The sequence below is a fragment of the Peromyscus californicus genome, unplaced genomic scaffold, assembly GCF_007827085.1.
Source record: "Peromyscus californicus insignis strain IS unplaced genomic scaffold, ASM782708v3 Scaffold_13__1_contigs__length_99412109, whole genome shotgun sequence".
Lineage (NCBI taxonomy): Eukaryota > Metazoa > Chordata > Mammalia > Rodentia > Cricetidae > Peromyscus > Peromyscus californicus.
The window spans coordinates 75721862-75735430 of NW_026294424.1; positions in this window are offsets into that span (position 1 = coordinate 75721862).

Here is a 13569-nt window from a genome sequence, read left to right on the forward strand (position 1 = left end):
TTCTCCTCCTTGTCCCGCCTATGCTTCCTGCCTGGCCACTGACCAATCAGTGATTTATTTATTGACCAATCAGCAACACATTTGACATACAGACCATCCCACAGCAGGTATGGGGATTTAAATAATTAAAAAGCACCAAGACAGATTTTAATACAGGTATTCTAACTTTGTGAATAGTAATCATCCAATGATTTTCATTGTCTTTATTTTATATTTATTTTATAAATTAGAATATTTATATTGAGAAACACATTCTAAGCACCCATATAGGCACTGGAGATTAGGCTTTGAATTAAACTGTGAAGGTGCATCACTCTCTCAGGACAGGAAAGAAAATATTAAATTTGAACTTGAGTAATGTAGTTCCATTTTAAAATAAATCAATGCAGAAAAAGTTGAGAGTTGATGGTAGTAGTTCAATTGGCTGAACAACATGTTCTCAAATTTTCGATTGAAATAAAATCCCTGTTGGATGGCATTAGGAGGTTGCTTTTGTAGGTGGTTAGTTATGGAGGGGTATGAACTTGTTTTGGAACAAGTCAGATACCCTTTGTGGTAGTTTCTATTCCCAGTTTCCTCCCCTTCTGCTTCCAACTTGAGGATCAGATTTTAAGCTCTTAGCTACTGCCCCAGTGCCATGCTTTCCTGGCTGCTGACATGCTGATTACCATGATGGTCATGGACTCTACCACCCTCTGGAACTGTGAGCCCACAATTAATTGATTTCTCTTATAAGTTGCCTTGGTCATGAGATTTTCTTTAATCACAGCAACAATAAAAGTCCCTTTACCATGTGAAGATGTATATGTGAGAAAACAGTTTTCCAGACTATGAATGAAAGCCTCACCAGGTGGAGAAATGGCAGAAATGCTTTAGTGTTAACTTCTCATCAAGCAGTTTTGTGGTATTGTCAATCATCATTAATACACTATGTATATCTTGTATATACTAAAAGTGGCATAGAAGTTTTCTGAAAACCTTTCTTGGTAAAAGAAATGTACAAATACAGAATATCGCTGTTGTGTGTGTTTTTTTTTAAATCCATGACTTCTGATCCAAGTTTTTTACTTATAATTTTTCTTTCCCTCATATCACATATTTCTTTTGGAAAAACTGGAACTCAAACATTTTTTCTTGTATCTATTCAGTCCTCATTTTGCTTTGTGTGGTGGTGGTGGTGGTGGTGGTGTGTGTGTGAGGAAGGGTTTGCAGTACTGGTTTCTATATGACATTTTGGAAAGGTTTTGGTAATGTTATTTACCCTCCCACTATTGTATCCCCTTTTCTAACCTGACCTCAATATCACCTTAATTTATGCATTCTTGTCACATTATTCCCTTTTAATTCTTTATACCATTTGTTCTGTCTCAACTCCTTTAAGCCCCTCTTTGATGGACCCTTTGTAATTTATATTCTAAATTGAACATGTATCTTCACTTCAAAGTTAGCATCCGGGGATAAGATAAAACATGTGTGTCTTTTGGTGTCTGAGATACTTTTTAGATTGTTTAATTCCTGTGATGAGGAAAGCTTCAGTGAACACGGATGTAGAGTTGGACGTGAAGTTCTTTGGGTGTATGTCCAAAAATGGTTGTGTATGTTCCTCTTCTGTTGCTTTGATAAAATACTATGACCCAGGCATCTTAAGGAAGAAGGAATTTATTTTGCCTTTACATTACAGGAGAGTAAGAGCGCATCTGGCTGAAAGACATAGCACTGACCAACAAGGATGGTGGCCAGAACAGGAAGCGGAGAGCTCCCACCTTTTACTACAAGCACCAAGAGAGAGCTCCTGGAGATTCGGGAGAGAATGTACAGTTATGTATGTATTTCCTCCTTCAAGACCACACCTCCAAACTTCCCCAATGTCATCAGATGGAACCAAGTATTCAAATACTTGTAGATACACTTTTTTATTCAAACTATGACAGTAGTTTAGCTGTATCATCTGGTAGATTGGTTTTTTGGTATTTGTGGAACATCCACATTGATTTCCACAGTGTCTGCAATAGTTTTGACTCTCAGATGCAGTGAAAAAGTGTTGCCTTTTCCCTGGTCATGCCAGGATTTGTCAGCACTTGTGGGTTATTCCTTTAGATTCATTCTAAGATGTTTATCACATTTCTCCAAGTTCATACCTCTTTCTACATATACACACAGTGCTTCTCTAGTACATTATTTGTATATGAGTCATTAAACATCATAATACTCTATTTCTAAAAACTCAAATAGATATTTCATTCAAGAGAACAGGCATACTCTTAGAATTTCTATTTCTATATATTCTGTGTCTAAAAAGCTATCCTATAAACAGATAATTACAGTTATCACCTCAATAAAATTTAATATCACCTAACACTATTTCTTAGTACAACATCCCTAATGAATATTGTTGCTTTAGTACTTAAATGGCATTTATTACTTACTTTGCTTATCCTGCTCCTGCTTAACATCTACTTAATGATTACTCATTACATTTAATAGTTGCATGCCTTTGGTGTCCTTAAAAATTACAACCCCACTCCTTCCTTTTCGGGTAGTCTAGCTTTCCTATAGTTGAACTCTGTCATAGGAAAAGTCCCTCAATGTGAGCTGTCCTGTACTTCCATTATTTAATTTATTACATTGTTTTTTATTTTATTTTATTTTATTTTTTTTTGGTTTTTTGAGACAGGGTTTCTCTGTGTAGATTTGTGCCTTTCCTGGGACTCACTTGGTAGTCCAGGCTGGCCTCAAACTCACAGAGATCCGCCTGGCTCTGCCTCCAGAGTGCTGGGATTAAAGGCGTGCGCCACCACTGCCCGGCTGTTTATTACATTGTAATGAGGCAATTTTTATGTATCAACAGATTTTTGAGGAACTTGAACTTATTTTGGTGATTGAGTACAAGAGAATTTTATATATGCTTGCTAGAAAGAAAGGGTCTGTCTCTATCCTTGGGTTTCTCTCTCTCTCTCTCTCTCTCTCTCTCTCTCTCTCTCTCTCTATATATATATATATATATATATATATATATATATATATAATGTATGTATGTATGTATGTATGTATATTCTTCAACTTTGTACATTAAACTAGCAGAAGAGTATCTGCCTTTCATTATGCTAAAAGGTAATTGGGTTTATGACTCTACGCTCCACGGGTCTTCGTTGGTGATGTAGTTTGACTCTTTAATGTCCTCTACAGACCCATAAGCTAAAAGCTTGATCACAAGAGTCTGACATTATTAAGATGGGAAGGGGCATTTAGTAGGTGGGGTCTAATAGAAGGAGAGATTAAGTCATTGCAATTGTAGTGTTGATGGACATATTGGAAGTCTGCCCCATCTTCCTTGACTCATAGAGTTAACATTTTGTTTTTATCTCTTTAAACTACCTTCTCCCTGCCATGGTTATGTGAAAGCAAGTTGGTTTAGGGTTGAAACCTCTGAAGCCATGAACCAAAACAAATATATGCTCCATATAAATTGGTCAACCCAGGCACTGTCCAGTGTGATGGAAAGATGATGCACAACCGGTGATATCACCGATGGGATGACTTTTTGTAGGTTTAGTGTGTTCGTTGCAGCTTTCCTAAGAACATGAGAATACCTTTACCTGGAGTTAGAATTGTTCTTATCACAAGTCGAAGATGCATTATCCAACCCATGAATGCTGTTCTAGAGAGAAGGAAGCTCAATTATAATATTAAATATTGTGTCCAAAGACACATCATTTAAATAAGGTTTTAAAACAATAATTTATATGGGCTTTTAATATATTTTTACATTTGCTTCACTTCTGCTGTAGAATCAGGACTGTGATTGCACACTGGATAGTAGAATTGATGAATTCAAGATATCATGTTAGTAATTCATCTCATAATTATATGGAAATTAGGTATGTGTTAATTTTAATAGACTTAAAATTTAAAGCATCCTTTAGTATCAATGAGCCAAATAATTAGTATTAATTTAGAAGGCTACTCTTTTGAATTGAAGAACATATCCTTCCCTGATTTGGGCATGTTATATTCTACTTGAACTTCTAAATGGTGAGCCAATTTGCTTACTTTCATTTTATGGTTTTAAATCACGTTCCTACTAATTTTTATGTGTTTTATTTTTTTGTAACTTAATTGCATTATTTAGAAGAAATGACATAATAATTAATGGTATAAGGGAAACAAATAGTCATGTTCCCTCTTCTACTCTAGAGGTGCCGATAATTCAGTGTTTCCCATTTCCAGAGTGACATTGTCAATGCATTTCTTAGAGACCTCTAAAGAAACAACCACATGCCTATCTATTGCCTCTACTGCAGATATACTTAAGCTTTTGTAATCAGACATTTGCAAAAATATCTGGAAATTTGATATGTATTGTGGAATGTACCAGTGCTTACCACAACACCTGTATCAAATTAGGGCATACCCTCAGTTTGTCTAGTAGCCGAATTAGCCACCCAGGCCTTTCAAAGTGCTTTGCTGGTTTCAGTTTGACCTCTCTTTTCAATACCATGTAAGTCTGGAAAAAAAGAAATATCAAGATTATTCTATGACTTTGTGCTCATTTTAGTGTTCAGAAAGACACTGACATATATCATACCCACAAAGATTTATCCGTAATTTCATTTAGTGTTATTATGACCATGTCTATGAAATTTTCAGTTTGTTTCATATTAGCAACAGACCTCAGGACTAAGTCGTCTTTCTAGTCTACTATGCTTCACATCACAGTGAGCTCTGAAAGCTTTCTCAATGAACTTAAGAAGCAAGGCTTCTTCGTTTCCATTGGTCATATAGGAGAAACACAATTGTTACACATTCACTTCCATATACCATGATTGTGACTTTGTCTGTAACCTATACTGCTAACATCTATAGACAGAGGCTTCAGGCATAAATTCTTTTTCTAATCAGCTTTCAAAAAAAACACAAAAATTATTTCTTATGAAATTTCTGTGGGATTATTTTTTATATATTAATAACAAAGCTTCTACTTCAAGGAAAATTATACATATATTTACCATATATTTATCCATAATATAATTATATAAAATAAATATATATTTATACATAATATATTATATTGAATATATTTATATAACATAATTTATTCATAAATATAACAATGCATTTATATTTATATAGAATAAATTTTATAAAATTACTTATTAATTACATATCATTTATGTATATTTATATAGAATAAATCATATAAAAATTTATTTATAATTATACATAATCTATAATCTATATATGTTACCAGAGGTATACAGCATTAGGATTATTTGACCATATTTAAATGACCAAAAACCCTACCTTAGTATACTTATGATAGAAAAGTACTTGATATCTGAAAATAGAACAATTTTTCATGAGTTTCTTTTAAGTCTATGAAATAATGAAAACATCTGATACTGACAGAGCCTACCTGATATTTAAAATAGAAAGTGGTCATGCATTATGAAATATTAAGATGTTAATATAATAATTTTATTAATTGTTTTTAACACTGGTTTTGTGAAAAACATCATGTAGTAAAAATAAAAATGACATTCCCACACAAAGCTACTTTTTTCTTTAATGCACATTTTATATATTATAATACATCATAACACAATTCTAAACTGACAGAAATCTATAGTTTTAAGTATTACATTAAGGTTTTCAAAATAAATCTTTAATAAAGATTTACTTTTTCTTACTTTATGTGCGAGTGTTTTGTCTTTGTATATGTATGTGTTCCACACAAGTCCTTTGTGTGACCTGAGGTCTGATGAGGACATTGGATCACCTGGAACTGGAGTTACAGATGGTTGTGTGCTGCGAACTGATCCTGGGTCTTTCGCAAGAGCAGCTAATATCCTTAACTGTTGAGCCATCTCTCCAGCCTCCAGAAACCTATTTCCAGGATGTAAGGAAAAACAAATAAACAAATTCTGGAAGCCAAAGGTGCAATATGGGGTAATGTGGCTTTACATACATAATGGAAATGAGGAGTCTGAAAATAAACTGTGTACTATGAGGTGCATTCAGAAAATTAAATTAGGAATTACAAGGTCTTAGCTTGGTAATTAAAGGAATCAAATCTACTCTTGAAAATACGTCTGAGAAAACAGCCTGTCAGAATCCTAAAATTGAATTCTTTAATGAGTTAATAATCTGAAATTACAAGCTACATAAGTACAAAGGCTCTTGACACAAAAGCAGAATCGATAATTACAGCTTCATGTGATGTGTTTTATTCTCCGAGGTTTATTTAGGCCACTTTCCCAACAATGTCCGTAATTTCTCTCCAATTCTGAGTGAAATAACACTGGACTCCCTTTGGGTCTGTGTATTTATTTTGTTGGCCTTTTTATTTACTTATTTATTTTTATTTTATTTAATATTTTTGGTAATTTGGAGAGGCACAGACATTCAAAAACATGTAATAAACAGCTCAAAGATGTCCTACATAATCCTTTCCTGTTCTTTCTCTCACTCTATCCATTATATGCTTAGTGGGGATACAACTAATCACAAATAAAAGAAATGACTAAATATTGGGTATGTATAGATTTTCTTCCCCTTTTTCTCTTCTTCTGCTCCACTCACTCTGTGTGTGTGTGTGTGTGTGTGTGTGTGTGTGTGTGTGTGTGTGTGTGTGTGTAGATTGTTAGCATCTGAATCACTTAAAAACAACATGAAGTTGTCTGTGATTTCTGGAATATTCGAAATTAACAAAACACAAAAAGTAATCTAAATATATATATTTCTTTTCTTTTAACAGCAATTTGGTTCATAATATTCCAGGAATTGTTCTAAAATTTACACATGAGAATTCCATGATTTTAATGATAATGCTACACAAATAGCTGATATTCTTATTCCCAGTTTTACCATCTGTTAAAAATGAAGTGTGCGGAGGTTAGGCAGATATCCCAAGATTGAAGAGGTGGAACTAACTCTTGAAGGCTTACTCCACAGTTTGTAATTTTACACAACCCTCTCTCCTCACATACACTAAAAGGAGAAACCAAATATTGGATTGTGACATGCCTATTGTACATATTGATTCCCCCTCCAATAGTACATAGAAATTTTATGGTACATAGAATTATGAATTTTGAACAGATTTTGCCAAAGTAATTTTGAGCAATGAAATGTGAAGAATGATAGTACATATTCAACTTTTGAGTTATATTGCTCAAGACAGTGGAGGCATACCCTTTATCTTTCTCTTTACTAATTCTATTCAGAATTGGGTCATTCATTATGAATATACTCACAGCACATTCTTTTGAGTTGGAAACAATACACTGTGAATTATCTGACATTCCTCTGGCCACATTCTTTTTTTTTTTTAAGATTTATTTATTTATTATGTATACAATGTTCTGCCTGTATGTATACCTGAAGGCCAGAAGAGAGCACCAGATCTCATTGTAGATGGTTATGAGCCATCATGTGGTTGCTGGGAATTGAACTCAGGACCTCTGCAAGAGCAGCCAGTGCTCTTAACCTCTGAGCCATCTCTCCAGCCCCCACATTCTTATACTACACATTTAACAACAGGTTTTATCTTCTTGAAATTATTCTTCCCATTTAAAACAGAAACAGGTACAGTTTGTGATGCACCTCAGAACAAACAGAAATTATGTTGAGGCTTGTATCTCTAATAATATATTCATTCAAATACATTAGTATATCCTGTTGAAAATTCATTCTAAGTGATATGTTCAAAAGCGGGCACAGCAGTTCCATCTTGTTTGCTCTGCCTTTAAACTAATCCAAACTTACCTCACACAACTTATCTGATTAGAATAAAAAGTGATTGATTCATCTTTACTGTCTCCATTTTTACTAGAAGCTCCTCTGAAGATCCTGATCTCAACATGACATATTTCTTTAGATCAACTAAGCAGGGCTCATATGGGCTCACAAAGACTGAAAGAGACAAGTGCAGGACCTGCATGGGTCTACACCAGGTCCTCTGCTAGTATGTTATGGCGGTTAGCTTGGTGTTTTTGTGGGAGTAGGAGTGTCTCTTACTCTTCTGCCCACACTTGGGAATTTTTCCTCTTGTTGGATTGCTTCAATAGGAGGGCTTTCTCCATGTATCCTTGTATCTTGTTATGCCTCGTTTCATTGTTGTGTCTTGGAGGCCTGCTCTTTAATGAAGGCAAGTGGAGGGGGAGTGGATCTTGGGGAGAAGGGAAGTTGGGGAGAACAGAAAGAAGTGGAGGGAGGGACAGAAAGAAAAATAATAAAATAAAAATGACAGGGTTTTTTTTTTTTTTTTTTTTTGGTTTTTCGAGACAGGGTTTCTCTGTGTAGCTTTGCGCCTTTCCTGGAACTCACTTGGTAGCCCAGGCTGGCCTCGAACTCACAGCGATCCGCCTGGCTCTGCCTCCCGAGTGCTGGGATTAAAGGCGTGTGCCACAACCGCCCGGCTTTTTTTTTTTTTTTTTTTTTTTTTTTTACCATTTGTTTCATACATAATGGTATTCTAAAAATTTCAGTTAATATCTTTGATAATATGTAATAATAAGTTATGGAAAAAGTGCATTAGATTCCATATAAGTTACAGTAAATGAAAGACATATGGATTTCAGTAATTACTGTTTCTAATAACCTGGCATTTTTTCTTCTTATAGACTTAATATCTTTACACAGATATATATATATATATATATATATATATATATATATATATATATATATATATATGGTATGAACATATACAAAGTTAAAAGAAAATAAGCACTTATGTCCAACCAGTAAGAAAAAATATGCTTGAATTTTTCATGTTTATAATTTATGGCTTTAAGATTTTTAATGTCACTTTAATGGCAATAATTATCCCTATTGACTTCAATTTAATGTCAAACACAATTTTCTTCTAATTATAAATTAGATGGTCTCTGCCTAAATGCTCTGTCCAAAGTTCTATAATTATAATTAGGCTGCTCTTCGTGGCAATTGAGAAACCTTTGACTATCATTTCAAAGAAAAGATATGAACATTGCTCCACAAGAAGCAACACTCTATAAATAAGTTGACATCAGCAGAGTATGCTCTGCCATCAGTATGTTCACACTCGGCAACAGGTTTCAAATGTAAAAGGTATAGCTACATATTTTTTTCATATGCTCCAAATGACACACACAGCAGACTTTGATTGACAAACACATACCCGTGTGTTAACTTGTTCTACATGACATAGATTCTTACTAATGATAAATCTCTAAATGATGAGAATATACAGATCAACCATTTGGCCCATGACACCTGACAAGATAAGGCTCATCAGGAAAACATTTCCATATCTTTTCTTGAATCCATACTAGGAAGTGATTCCATTTACTATAAGCTTACTTTCCTTTACATTTAAGTTACATTTTAACTAACATGAAGTTCACATTTCTGGTGCTATAATATATGCAAAGAAAGAAAATTCCCAGCACTGCAAGACAACAAGTTAGCTGTCTCACTACATTTAAATTTTTTTTTGATAGAAATCACTCAAAATTACATTTCAACCAATTATCTTTCTCTTGATATGTAAACAAAGTTATGTGTGTATAAATAATGTGTGCACATATATATGGCCAACTTTGCTATATTGGTCCAGATTCCAGTATAAACAAGAAATTCTATTAAGAGTAAATTATGCTCTGTAACACTGCTGTTTAAATCAACTGCAAATGTTTTCTGTGATTCTCTACATGTACATTATCCTGGTTTGCTTTTCTCAACTTGACACAAGCTAGAGTCAGTCACCTGGGAAAAGTAAACCTCATTTCAGAAAATTATTATGTCAGATTGGCCTGTAGGCAACACTGTGGATCATTTCCTTTTTCCTTTCTACAATTTTAAATTTCACTTTTTGTGTATGAGTGTATGGCCTGCCTACATGTATGTACACCAAGCATGTGCATAGTACCCGTGAAGTCCAGAAGATGGCATCTGATCACCTGGAACTGGAGTTATAGATAGTTATTGTACTAATTACTTTACTAGTGCTGTGACAAGAGACCATGACCAAGACAACTCATGGAAGGAAGGCTTATGGTTCCAGAGGGATAAGAGTCCGTCACTCTCACAGCATGGAAGCAGGGCAGCAAGCCTCAGAACAGATGAGGGCTCACATCTCAAACTGTATATTGGAAACAGAGCACAAACCTGCAATGGAGCATGTTTTTTCTCACATCAAATCCCATTCCTGGTGACATATTGCCTTCAGCAAGTCCACACCTTATAAACCTTTCCAGATAAGGCCATCAGCTGGGAATCAAGTATTCAAATACACAAGAATATGAAAGAAATCTCATTCAAATAACCACAATTGTGAAACACCATGTGATTGGGAGCTGGAATTGAATCCATTCAGGACCAATGAAAGACAGCCAATGCTCTTAACTGTTGAACTATCTTTCTATTGAGGCATCTTCTGGATTGATGATCTATGTGTGAGGGCCCAGCTCTTTGTAAGTCATGCTACCCCTGTGAACAGTCCTGGTCCCTAGAAGAAGGCAGACTGAACAATCAATGGAGTGCAACCAAGTAAGCAATATTTTTTTAAGTCCTCTGCTTCAGTTCCCTAGAGTTCCCACCCTGGCTTCCTTGAATACTGGACTATGAACTATTAGATAAAATAAATGATTTTATCGCATCTCCAAATGATGGTGCCTATCAAAGCAATATAAAGTAAAATGAGACAAACATAAAATGTAGAAGCTTGTCTGTCCTATTGTTAGTCTGTAGGTGTTAGTGATGAGATGCTGAAAGAGAGAAGTCAGAGATTGTATATATTTGAGAATTTTAATTTTATTTGAACTGTTGAAATATCAAGTTTTATTTTTAACAAATATTCACTTATTTTTGTATATGTGTATGTATGCTTTATAAGTGCAGATTCCTGCAAGGGCCAGAGAAGAGAGTCAGATCAGAAGCTGGAGCTACAGAAGGCATGAACTGCCTGTCATTGGTGTAAATACAACTCTAATCCTCTTGAAGGGCAGGAAGTTCTCTTTTTTTTTTTTTTAGTCTTTTTTTTTTTTATTTTGCAATACAATTCAGTTCTACATATCAGCCACGGATTCCCTTGTTCTCCCCCCTCCCGTCCCCCTTACCTTCCCCCCAGCCCCCCCCCCCCCCATTCCCATCTCCTCCAGGGCAAAGCCTTCCTCACAGACTGAGTTCAACCTGGTAGACTCAGTCCAGGTAGGTCCAGTCCCCTCCTCCCAGGCCGAGCCAAGCAATCCTGCATAGGCCCCAGGTTTCAAACAGCCAACTCATGCAATGAGCACAGGACCCAGTCCCACTGCCTGAAGTTCTCTTAACCATTGAGCTAACTCCTTGGCCACATTTTGGATTTTTAAAAAGGTAACATAGAACATAATGATGTATGAATAAATGTCCAGAAATATATGAAAATAGTATATGTACTAATCAGTTTCATAAAATTTCCTCTAAGAACTCCCTAATCTTCATTTAGTCACTTGACAAATACTGGAGAAAATAGAAATTTTGAGACTGTTTTTCACTTTAATTAATATCTTGTATGTAGAAGTTCACATAGGGGAATGTAATGAACATGCTTAAAATTTATGAAATTCTTAATGTACATGCTTACTAGAAATCAGTTAAGAGATTACTCATAAATCCATCTATGAGTCTTTGTGATAAAATACATAAATAAAATATATAACTATCAATCAAAGGTCTGTAGGAGAATATATAGATAGGGAAAGATACACAGATAAATGGGGGGAAAGAGAGAGAGACAGAGACAGAGACAGAGAGACAGAGAGACAGAGAGAGACAGAGAGAGGAGGAGGAGGAGGAGGAGGAAACAAGAGGAAATAAGAAGAAAAAGGAAGAGGAAGAGGAGGAGAGAACAGGGGAGGAGAGGGGAAGGGAGAGGAGGGAGTCTGGGCAGTTCAACAATGGGTATCTGCTTGCCAGATAGGCTGAGACACTGGAAGTAGTTGATTTTACAAAACTACATGCTCAGCAGTACCAATCTGAAGTTGAGAGCCTAGAAAACTCAATTGCTGGCCTTCAGTTCATGTTTGTGTTTAACATGGAATCTGATGTCAATCAGGACAGCAGCAACCAGAGGGTCTACTACAACAGGGCTGGACATAATCACCTGCACGATGTGAAGGTGAACAAAACACAACAGCTTTTGACTTTATTTGGGCCACCTGTGAGAAGGTACTTACTGTTATGAATCAGAGTCCTCGCCCCTTAGTTAATTCTTGCCAGAATGTTCTTACAGATCCACTTAGAGTTATGTTTCTAGGTTGAGTAAAAAACCTATCAAGTTTAAAATCAAGACTATCCATCAGCATGTGTAGGAACAATGTTAGTATGTGCAAGGTTTCCAGCTAGCATGGCATCTTAATTGTTGTCTGCTGTTTACTTCAGCCCTGAGCTCAAAATTAAACATAAACCATATCCAAGTCCCCAAATAGTCCTAATTCAAGTGAACCATATGCATAATTCTATATCCAAGCAGACTGCTCAACTTGTGAGATTTTTTTTCTTTCTACTACACTATTATATAAAGCTTTACAGATAAGACTATTTAGTCTTGGGAAGTGATTGGAGTATCACTAAACTTCAAAGAAGAATGAGTTTAAATAGTTAATTTTTTAAGAATGAATTTAATGGTTCATTTTTTTAAACTGAGTTCATACTTGAAAATGTAGTGCTGTGTCCAAGAAAAAAAAACAAATAAAAAATCCAACAACAGAAAACAATTTCCCTTTAGTCATCCACTGCCCTTGACTCTTACAGTCTTTCTACCTTGTCTTGTGCAGCAATTGCTGAGCTTTAGGAGGGCTGAGTGTGATATGGAGGTCCCGTTTGGGAGTGAACTTCCAGAGTTTGTTATTCTGTGTATCTTGACCACTCTGGGTCTCTGTGTTAATCACCATCTACTGAAGGATGAAGATTCTCTGGTGAATAATGAAAGCTACACTAATCAATAGCTGCAGTTTTTAATCAAATAATATAATTAGAAATTTGAACTGTCTCCTAGTTATTAATCAATCCCTGAATTAATTATGTAAGATAACCATGTTAATTTTTGAACTTTTTTTTCCCCTCCAAAGAACTATTATTGAATAAAGGTACATCATGAAATAATCCCTTCTAATGATAGGGATGTTGCAAACCATGATTTCTTTCTTTTTCTTTTTCTTTTCTTTCTTTTTTTTTGCTTTAATATTTTTTTTAAATTTTTTTTATTTATTTTTATTTTTATTTTTATATTGCAATACAATTCAGTTCTACATATCAGCCATGGATTCCCTTGTTCTCCCCCCTCCCGCCCCCCCTCATCTTTCCCCTACCCCACCCCCCAGTCTCACCTCCTCCAGGGCAAAGTCTCCCCCAGGACTGAGATCAACCTGGTAGACACAGTCCAGGCAGGTCCAGTCCCCTCCTCCCAGGCAGAGCCAAGTGATCCTTCATAGGCCCCAGGTTTCAAACAGCCAACTCATGCAATGAGCACAGGACCCGGTCCCACTGCCTGGATGCCTCCCAAACAGATCAAGCCAATCAACTGTCTCACCCATTCAGAGGGCCTGATTT